Source organism: Rana temporaria, chromosome 13 (genome assembly GCF_905171775.1).
Source record: "Rana temporaria chromosome 13, aRanTem1.1, whole genome shotgun sequence".
In the NCBI taxonomy this organism is placed as follows: Eukaryota; Metazoa; Chordata; class Amphibia; order Anura; family Ranidae; genus Rana; species Rana temporaria.
In genome coordinates, this window is record NC_053501.1 from 101928350 (window position 1) to 101939094 (window position 10745).

General features: G+C 45.8%; 1 protein-coding gene across 1 annotated transcript in view; it reads right to left on the minus strand.

Moving 5' to 3' along the window:
- CERS2 (ceramide synthase 2) overlaps window positions 1-6193 on the minus strand; it is an 86610-nt gene extending 80417 nt beyond the window's left edge. Inside the window, exon 1 of the mRNA XM_040333229.1 lies at window positions 5771-6193. The gene's annotated coding sequence lies outside the window, so the exon portion shown is untranslated. The remainder of the gene's footprint in view (window positions 1-5770) is intronic.
- Window positions 6194-10745: the final 4552 nt, after the last annotated feature.

Below are 10745 nucleotides of genomic sequence, written 5' to 3' on the forward strand. Positions count from 1 at the left end.
TGCTTCCGAGCACGCGTGTTTGTACTTTGGACTTTTGTACACACGTTTGGATAATCCGACAAGACACAACTGTTGGCGGACAATTTTAACCGATTGCTGACCGCCGCATGACTATTTATGTTGACAGAATGGCACGGGCAGGCAGATTGGCGTACAGGTACATCCCTTTAAATCTGCCACCCAGCAGGCACCTGCCGCGTGCCTCGCGAGTGCGGCCGTGGGTCCCGGGAACTCGATGTTCCCGGGAGTCCCGCAATTGCGGTCGGCAAGGGCAGAACAGGGGAATGCCTTTGTAAACAAGGCATTCCCCTATTCTGCCTAGTGACACTGTCACCGATGACCGTTCCCTGTGATCACGTCACGTGTAGCCATGCCCCCTAACCGTAAGAATCACTTCCCAGGGAACGCTTAACCCCTGCACTGCCAGTGTCATTTTTACAGTAATCAGTGCATTTTTATAGCACTGATCGCTGTAAAAATGACAATGGCCCCAAAATGGTGTCAAAAGTGTCCGCCATAATGTCGCAGTCACGATATTAAAATCGCTGATTGACGCCATAACTAGTAAAAAAATTATTAATAAAAAATGCCATAAACCAGCCCCCTATTTTGTAGACGCTAAAAACTTTTGCGCAAACCAATCAATAAACGCTTTTTTTAATAAAAAATATGTAGAATAATATGTATCGACCTAAACTATAGGAAATAAATGTTTTTTTTATATATATTTTGGGGGGATATTATAGCAAAAAGTAAAAAAAAAAATCTAAAAATTGTTGCTCTTTTTTTTGTTTATAGCGCAAAAAATAAAAACCGCAGAGGTTCTTTAGGAAACACAATTATTCTTTCAATAGAATAAATAAGATCAGTCCATAGAATTTTGAATTGATTGATGACTAACAGTTGATCAAATTTGATAACGATAGGAAAACTTTGTTCAGGCAAATCACTTTTCATCATAATTATTTTTGATTATAAAAACGATTTCAAAAGTAGTTGAAATTGATGACAATCTTGGTGGACGGCCAATAGTAGATTAATACAGACACGAGGAATAAGTGCATGTCCAACTTTCGCTGAGCTCCTGGATGTAACCGGTGTGCCAAACCAATACAAACAAGCACATTTTTTTTTTTACTACGTGCCATTAAGCCTGCTCTTGCCACCAGCTTTCCAGGAAAGGACCCACTTGAGGAGCCAAAAACGTGCCCACATCGAGCGATTTAGAACTCAGGAGCTGGACGGCACTTAGCTGTACCAAGCCAAAGCAGGAAAGCTCATCCAACTAACCCTGATTTCTAAGAATTGTCTTTGCGTTTAACCGGTTTCCGACCGGCTTACGCAGATATACTGCGGCAGAATGGCTCTCCTGGGCAGAAATCTCGTACATATACGGCTTTTCCTAGGAGAGCCACCAGAGGGAGAGCGAGGGCCGCCGGAGGCAGGCGTGCGACCACTGCACAGCGGGAAACCCGATTCGCGTGGCTGGCCGGAGCGATCACGTGCACGAGCGGCAGCACGGGGGTGCGTGTGTGTAAGCATACAAATCCCCGCTCTGTCAGAGGAGAGAAGACAGATCGTGTGTTTCTACAAAGTAGAAACAGCGATCTGTCATCTCTCCTAGATAATCGCACCCCCCCCCCACAGTTAGAACACACACTTAGGGAACACAGTTAAGCCCTTGATCGCCCCCTAGTGTTAACCCCTTCCCTGCCAGTGACATTTACATAGTAATCAGTGCATATTTATAGCACTGAGCGCTCTGTAAATGTCAGTGGTCCCAAAAATGCATCCAACCTGTCCTTCGTAATGTCGCCTAAATAAAAAAAAAAAATATAGAAAACCCGCAGATCACCGCCATTACTAGTAAAAAAAAAAAGACCATATAAATGCCATAAATCTTTGTAGACACTATAAACTTTTGCGAAAACCTTTGGCATCCTCACGTTCAATACAGGTTTACAGGCTCTGCAATGAACTTGATGACGTCAAAAAAACCTGCGATCGCAGGAGCATAGTGGGGCTGTCCCCCACACTACAAGGGTTAAACAGCTGCTGCTGTTTCTCCAGTGTGAAAGCTTGAGGGCTTTCACACTGGAGCTGTGCGCTAGCAGGACGGGAAAAAACGTCCTGCTAGCCGTATCTTTGGAGCGGTGTGTATACCTTTTCTTCACCGCTCCCACCCATTAAAATCAATGGGACAGCGCGGCTATAAGGGTTTAAGGGTATAAGGGTTTTAACCCTTTCTCGGCCGCTAGCGGGGGTAAAACCGCCCCACTAGTGGCCGAATAGCTCCGCAAAATTAGCGGTAAAGCACCACTAAAAATAGCAGCGCTTTACCGCCACCGCACCTCCCGCCCCAGTGTAAAAGGGACCTTTGGCAGGTTCACATATATGGGTTCACATCCAAATCGCATGACAGGAGAGTGTGACCGGCTCTCAGTGGAGCCGGTGCACACAGCTCCGGGGGCGGCCGCATTTGGAAAGGGTCCTAGGTGTCTTCTGGTCCGATTCAGATGCACATTCAGACATAAATTCGGACCCAATTCGCACCTGAATTGGTGAACAGGGACACACCGGACGCCATGCTGTGAGACACAGCATCTGTGAACGGAGCCTTACAGCCCGGAGCAGGGCTTGTGAAGGATTTTTTACATACTAGGCGAAAAACGAATATTGCCGCCCCCATAGATCTACACCTGACTCCACACCCTTTTCCCTATTTATGCGACAGGAGGCGGCGCTATACAGGAAGCATCAGCTCTGCAACCTCTAGTGCCAGTGTAGTGTCACAGTTTGCTGCCTATCGTAGAATGCTGCAGAAGTCACGTGGCGGCCAACTGCGCATTCGCGATGCGTTCCAAATGCAAATGCGATGCGTTCCAATGGATTCACGGCAGTGCACACCAGTGAAACCTCGGTCGGCATTCAGGCTCTTTCCTTAACATCCCCGTGGATTGGAGGATGTTAAAAAAAGAGCCAGGAGGCCGAGCGAGCGGAGCGAGCCGTCTGAGCGAAGCGAGGCCGTGAGGCCAACTGGCCACTTTCCTCTAAATCCACGTCGCCCTGAATGACGGGTTCGCTGGTGTGTACTGTCGAAAATCCATTGGAACGCATCGCACTTGCGTTTGGAACGCATCGCGCATGCGCAGTTGGCCGCCACGTGACTTCCGCAGCATTCTAGGATAGGCAGCAAACTGTGACACTACACCGGCTCCGTTCTACACACTGATGCTTGGGGATGGCAAGTTGGGAGCTTGCAATCTGGGCTTGCCGTACCGCCATCCCAGAGGAGGTGATGATGCACATCAGAGCGTCAGCAGTTGGGCACCCTTGCTGTAAGGAATGCATTGCGTGTAAGGCAGAGCTGGCTGTACTGGGATGATCATCAGAGAGTCTCAGACAGACAGGTCAGTCAGTGATGATCATAGAGGCACATAGCGGCAGGGGATGTTTACTTCCGTTCTGTTGGGAGACTCGGGACATGCCCCTCAGGCTCCAGTGCTATACCTGTAATTACACTATCGATCGGACGGAGCGGCTACCTGAGACTGAGTTACATGCTGCAGACGCAGAGGGAAACCAGCAGCAGCGCACCCTAGGCGGCTGCCTAGTGGTAGCACCAGCCCTGGCCCGGAGAGAGTTTGTGGAAGCAGAGGGTCAAGACCCCCAGAAAGACACAAACATTTAACCCTTGCAGTGGAGGGGGGGGGGGCAGCCCCACTACACAAGGAGGATTTTTCCCTTCCTTGAAGTGCAGCTTTCAATGAAAGCTTAGGCTGGGCTCACATATATGCAAATAGGATGCATTTTTAACCCCATCCAATTCGCATAACATGCGAGTGTAACTGGCTTTCAATGGAGCCAGAAAACACATGTCCGGTGTGGTTTTGAAAAAAGGGTCCTGAGCGTTTTTGGGTCTGGTTCAGGTGCAAATTCATAGAAAAATTTGCAACTGTGACGAACCCACTGTTCAGATCCGGCACCGTCCAAAATTCTTTAGCCCCCCCCCCCCCGATCCGTCAACAGATAGCACCTCAGTGTAGAGTAAAAAAAACAACATTGGCCCGGATTCAGATAGGAGAGCGCATGTCATTTACGTTACGCCGCCGCAAGTTTTTCAGGCGAGTGCTTTATTCACAAAGCACTAGCCTGTAAAGTTGAGGCGGCGTAGCGTAAATCACCCGGCGGAATTCAAATTCGGCGGGTAGGGGGCGTGTATCATTTAAATCAAGCGCGTCCCTGCGCCGGAAACGAACTGCGCATGCGCCGGCCGCGACTGAATCCCAGTGCGCATGCTCCAAATGACGTCGGCAAATCGTCATGCTTTCGACGTAAACGTAAATTACGTCCAGCCGTATTCGCGAACGACTTACGCAAACGACGTAAAAATTTTTAATTTCGTTGTGGGAACGACAGCCATACTTAACATTAGCTACGCCTCATATAGCAGGGGTAACTATACGCCGGAAAAAGCCGAACGCAAACGCCGTAAAAAAAAAGCGCCGGGGGGGGTCGTTCGTTTCTGAATCAACGTAAATAGTAATTTGCATATTCCTCACGTAAACAAACGGAAGCGCCACCTAGCGGCCAGCGTGAAATTGCAGCCTAAAATACGACGGTATAAGACACTTACACCTGTCGGGCTATCTATGCGTAACTGATTCTATGAATCAGGCGCATAGATACGACGGCCGGACTCAGAGATACGACGGCGTATCAGGAGATACGCCGTCGTATCTCCTATCTGAATCCGGACCACTGAATCTAAATAGCACAGATCAGACTGGGGTTCTCATTCACCCTGTGCCCCTATTAGAGACACAGGGCGATTTACACATTAGAGGCGTCGGGGGGAAGCTGGACAAGGCGCCTCCAGAACTCTCCAGGGCAAGCCGAGATCCCCAGGCCCAAAGTCACGCCTGTCTCAAGGGTCCTGTGCGTTTTTTGGGTCTGTTTTGGGTGCGAATTCAGGGAAAAAAATTTCCAACTGAAACACACTTGAACCGGCGATCAGGGTTCTGTGCGTTTTTTGGGTCCAATCTGGGTGTGAAAATATGCAAATCAATCACACCTGGACAGGTGAACAGGGCCCTGTGCGTTTTTGGTTTCCGGTTTAGATTCAAATTCAGGTGAAAAATAAAATAAAAAATATTGCACCTGAATCACACCTGTAACGATGAACAAAAACGCACGGGATACCGCACTGCAAACCATTATATATATATATATATATATATATATATATATATATATATATATATACACACACACACACACACATACAAAACGCACCTACAAAAAGCTCAAGAAAAAATGCAATGAAACTGTTTAAGCGCCCTTGAAAAAACACATTCCATCATAAATTAGCGTTAAAATGTGAATAAGCCCAACAAAGATCCTTCTTTTTCTAAAAGCTTCCTTCTGTTATTATCAGAATTTCCTCATGTTTATTTTTGCAACAAAATTTACAAATCAAACAGTGTTACAAAACAAACAAAAAGTGTTACAATGTAACAAATACATCTAAATGCTGAGCCCCCAGCTTTCCCAATCCACAGCTAGCAGTTTACAATCTATTATCTCACCTGATTTGAGTATTAGTGATCAATCACCGATAAGATGAATAATCAATGAGTAGAAATCACAGATGGGACACTGTGCACTCTCTAGCGGTCATGTTGTAATTGTCGGGTTGTAGAACTTGCGCAGCAAACCAGGCAAAAGTAACAGTGGTGGGTGGACAGTGACAGGCATGAGAAGGACTTACCTGTCAGGAGATCAGAAGGGAGAGGTCCTGCCGGTACTGGAAGTGGAAGGGGGAGAAGTTCTGTAGTCTGATCCTGGGAATTGAAGGGAGAGGGGGAGAAGTCCTGTAGTCTGATCCTGGGAATTGAAGGGAGAGAAGTCCTGTAGTCTGATCCTGGGAATGAAAGGATAAGAAGTCCTGTAGTCTGATCCCAGGACTGTCAGTGGGGGGGAGATGTCCTGCAGTCCCAGCAGTGGAAGGGTAAGGTCCTGCCAAACACCTGATCCCAGCACTGGAGAGAGCCTGATTCTGGGACTGGAAGGGAGGGAAGGTACCTTGTGCTCTCACCAGGAGTTCAGATCTTCTGACGTTGCCTTTCACACCCCACCCCTGCCTGCAAATCCTTACAGACTACTCCTCTTCCTCTGAGCTAGTCCACTCCCTCCTCTTCCCCTCCTCTCTACAAACCTCAACAGCGAAGACTAGGGGCCACATAGGGGCCCCCCCTTCTGCTATCTCTCTATCTAGTCTGCTATGTGCTCTATAGCTGAGCCCTGTCCTCTCAATGCAACACTTTCCAACGTAGTGTGTACAGCCTATTGCATTAAGATGTGCACCCCAAAGCTCAAACACACATATATGTGTGTGTGTGTATATATATATATATATATATGTATATATATATATATATATATATATATATATATATATATATATATATATATATATATATACTGACAGCATCAGTAGAGCAGTGGGTGATGTCAGTCATTTTTATTTTTATTATTTTATTTTTCATTATTAAAAAAAAAAAAAAAAAAAAAAAATCTTATTTTTTTAAAAAACTTTTTTTTTAGGAGACCCATTAGGGGCTTTAGTGAAATATGTAGGGCCAGATTCAGAAAGACTTACGCTGACGTATCTACTGATACGCCGTCGTAAGTCCAAATGTGCGCCGTCGTATCTATGCGCTGATTCTCTAAATCAGATACGCCTGAATTGTGACAATATACGACCGACGTAAGTCTCCTACGCCGTCGCATCTTGGGTGCATATTTACGCTGACCGCAAGGGGCGCTTCCGTTGATTTACGCATCGAATATGTAAATGACCTAGATACGCCGATTCACGAACGCACTTGCGCCCGTCGCAGTAAGCTACGCCGTTTACGTAAGGCGTACGTCCGGCGTAAAGATAAACCACCAAAAAGCTGGTCTAAGTCGTGTAGGGTATGGACATCGGAACTGCCGTTGGATTTTACGTCGTTTGCGTAAGTCGTACGTGAATGGGGCTGGGCGTAGGTTACGTTCTCGCAGTATGCATTGAGCCGTCGTTTCTTAGGGAGTATATGCGACTTGATTTTGAGCATGCGCGCGCATGTGCCGTTCATACGGCCATGCATTTACATGGGGTCACGACTCATTTTAATACAACACGCCCACTACCTTCCTAATTTGAATTAGGCGGGCTTACGCCGGCCCATTTACGCTACGCCGACGTAACTTAGGAAGCAAGTGCTTTGTGAATACTGGCCTTGCCTCTTTATTTTACGTCGGCGTAGCGCATATGAGCTGCTCTACGCCCGCTTAAACATACGCCGCTCTACCTGAATCTGGCTAGAGGTGTCTAAACAGGGGCAAATATGTGGGGTGATTAGCAGGGGGAATCTGCAGGGGGGAATCACGGGGTGATTAGCGTGTGCCCCAGCACTCCTGGCACACCCTGTGCGCACACCTATGTTTTCCCAAAAAATTCTGGGGTTCAAAAGCACAAGTTTTTAGTGAAAAGAAAGATTACAAACCCGCGCTATGGTCATGTGTCCAAAAATAATATTAATAAATAATAATAATAAGAGCCCATTCACACAAGGGTGAATAGAAGTCAATGCAAGTCGCCTCCAAAGTCGTACAAGAACCTTTTTCTAAGTCGGAGCGACTTTCGTCGCTCCTATTGGAACGGTTCTATTGAACAAAGCGTGACGCGACTTGTCGGGCGGCTGTCGCCCCTGTGTGAATGGGCTCTAAGGGCTGCTGCTGTAGTGAAAGGTGAATACCCCAAAAATTGAAACAAGAAATTAAACTCACCGTTGCTCCTATAAACTACCATACATTTATATATATCTCTCTATTAGTAATGCTAAAGTGCACAGTGCCAAAATAGTGCAAAATGAAGTGCAATCAATAAAGTCCATAAAATATGTAATGATGAGCTGGTGACAAATTCATATATATTCTGATGACTCTCCGTGCTCCCCTCCTGGGTCCCCACTCACCAGATGCATATGGTGTGAATGCCTATATCAAGATGGTTATATCCATCCACAGAATGGGATGTTGTGATTGGCCTTTGATTATGGATGTTAGCTGGCCTCCTCCTGAGCTGAACACCCCCATCCCCCCCCCCCCCCGGCGTTCGGTTGGCATCAGAACCTTCGAACGGACAGAACGTTCGAGCAAACTTTAGAACCCCATTAAAGTCTATGGGACTAATTTCAAAGGCTAATATGCAAGTTATTGTCCTAAAAAGGGTTTGGGGACCCAGGTCTTGCCCCAGGGGACATATATCAATGCAAAAAAAGTTTTAAAATCTACAGGAGCAGTGATTTTAATGATGCTTAAAGTGAAAAAAAAGTGAAAAATTCCTTTAAATATCATACCTGCTGGGTGTCTATAGTATGCCTGTGAAGTGGCACGTATTTAAAACTGTCCCTGCACAAAATGACATTTCTATATGAAAAAAAGTAATCTAAAACTGCTTGCAGCTTTAATGTAATGTCTGGTCCCGGCAATATGTATGAAAATCATTGAGAAAAATGGCATGGCACACTGTGCAAATACACAGTACACTAACTGACAATACTTGCAGATACCTGCCTGTGGTATTAGTATGAGAAGAACACCAGCAATTGTATTCAGGTAAGCTTTAGATGCACACTGTACAGAGGACACTAAAAGTGAATACTGGAGCTCCCTGCCTGTATTTGTATGAGAACACCAGCAATTGTATTCAGGTAGCTTTAGGTGCACACTGTGCAAAGGACACAGTACACTAAGTGAAAATACTGCAGCTAGCACAACCACCTGCCTGCCTGTCAGTAGGGATGAGCTTCGTATTTGAGTCGAATTCACGTTCGACTCGAACATTGTATGTTCGATCGTTCGTCGAATTACGAAAGTTTTGGGCCGTTTGCGCCAAATTCGAGTGGCGTTTCACGCCCCATAATTCACGGCATCAGTGCATTGCTGGCTGATGATTGGCCAAGCATGCACTATGACCCGCATGATTGGCCAATCACAGCTTGCAAAAAACGGAGAGCCATAATTGGCCAAAGCCAGGGTGGCTTTGGGCAATTATGACTTAGGGGGTTTAGTACACGCCCTACACTATAAAAGGCCGCCTGCAGGTCAGCCTTGTGTAGTGTGTTGCGGTGGTTAAGAGAGAAAAGACAGAGAGAGAGAGAGAGCGTAATTTTTAGTAGGTAGATAGAGCAGGCAGGCAGGCAGGCAGGCTAGTCAGTTAACGTTACAGTGTGTAGAGGATATTAATGCATTCCAGGTGTTGTATATATATTGTGACAGGAAGTCAGGTAAATCTGTGGGTGTTGTCACAGACGGGAGATACATTTCTGCCTTGTTTAGACAATACACCAATTATTATCGGGTGTCGGCTGCAGAAGTAGCCAGAAAGGTTTAAGGGCGTTGGAAAACTTCAGCTGTTCAGAATGAGGCAATTAAGGCCTCTATAAGTAATCCAGAGGATTACTATTGATTGCTGCATCCTGAGGCTTTCTGAGTGAAAGTGAGCAGTCAGCAGAAATACTTCTGAAGAGGTGAGGTGCTATTGATTTTTCTGTGTGATAAAAATCAAAAATACTTTTGTTTTCTGCTGTATGATCAGCATTGTCTACCCAGCAGTAGGCTGTGCTAGACTCCATAGATAGGTTCCTGTGTGGTGAAGGTAGACGCCCCAAGTGGCCAGGGTTTACTTGATGTTTGATTTTGTTTATGCTGTTTGGATGCTTGAACTTGTTTCCAGCAAGATGGAAGAATAAACCAAAATCTTTGTTTTCTTTTAATCATCTTTTATTTGATTTTAAACAACAAGGAAAACAGAGATTCACGAGTACAATCCAAAGAAAAGAAAGAAAAGAAACCAAACCCGAGGGGTATTCCTCTGGCTTAACCCCCTTTGATCACATATAACAGGAATATCCATTTAATTACCCATGGAAAGAGAACGGACATTTCAAAAACCATTTCCCCATCAAATTATTCTTAATTTATAACCAGGGGAAGGAAAAACAAATTTCATTTTAAATATTCTTATATTAGATGAGACCCTCACCTCACAAAAGTCGGGGCTCTAACCCTGGTAACACCTTTATTATCCCGTTTCGGTTTCGTCCCCTTCATAGCGGGGATCCAAAATCCCGCCATGATTGGGACATTTCCCCTGTATCTCCTTGTTTACTTTATTTAACCCCCCGCCCCCAATCCCCAAGCCGTCCCCAATACCCATTAAGCCCAAAGAAACAGAGAAGAAAAAAGAAAAAAAAAAAAAAAAAACAGCGCCCCCGTCTGTCTCTCCCCCACGGACCCCGCAGCAGTCATCCCCCCTTCAGTTTGCATCCATCAAGGCTTTCCCCTCCTCCGAATATCTGAATATGTTCCATTCCGCCCATGTTTCCAAGTAAACCCTCCGCTTCTGCCTTGAGGTCCATACTATGTCCTCCATTCTATTCAAGTTTTCAACTCTATTAAGCCACATCTTAATGGATGGGGCCCTTGTCTGTTTCCACAGCCCTGGAATACAGGCCCGGGCCGCATTCAGAAGATGACACACCACTGATTTCCTGTAACGCCTTACTGAAATTCCAACATCCTGAAGTATGAAAAAAGACCACTCAATTGGTAATTGTTCCCTACTAAATCTTTGTGTAATTTCCCGGACCCTTCTCCAGTAGCTTAGAATCTTAGGACAGGCCCAAAAGATATGC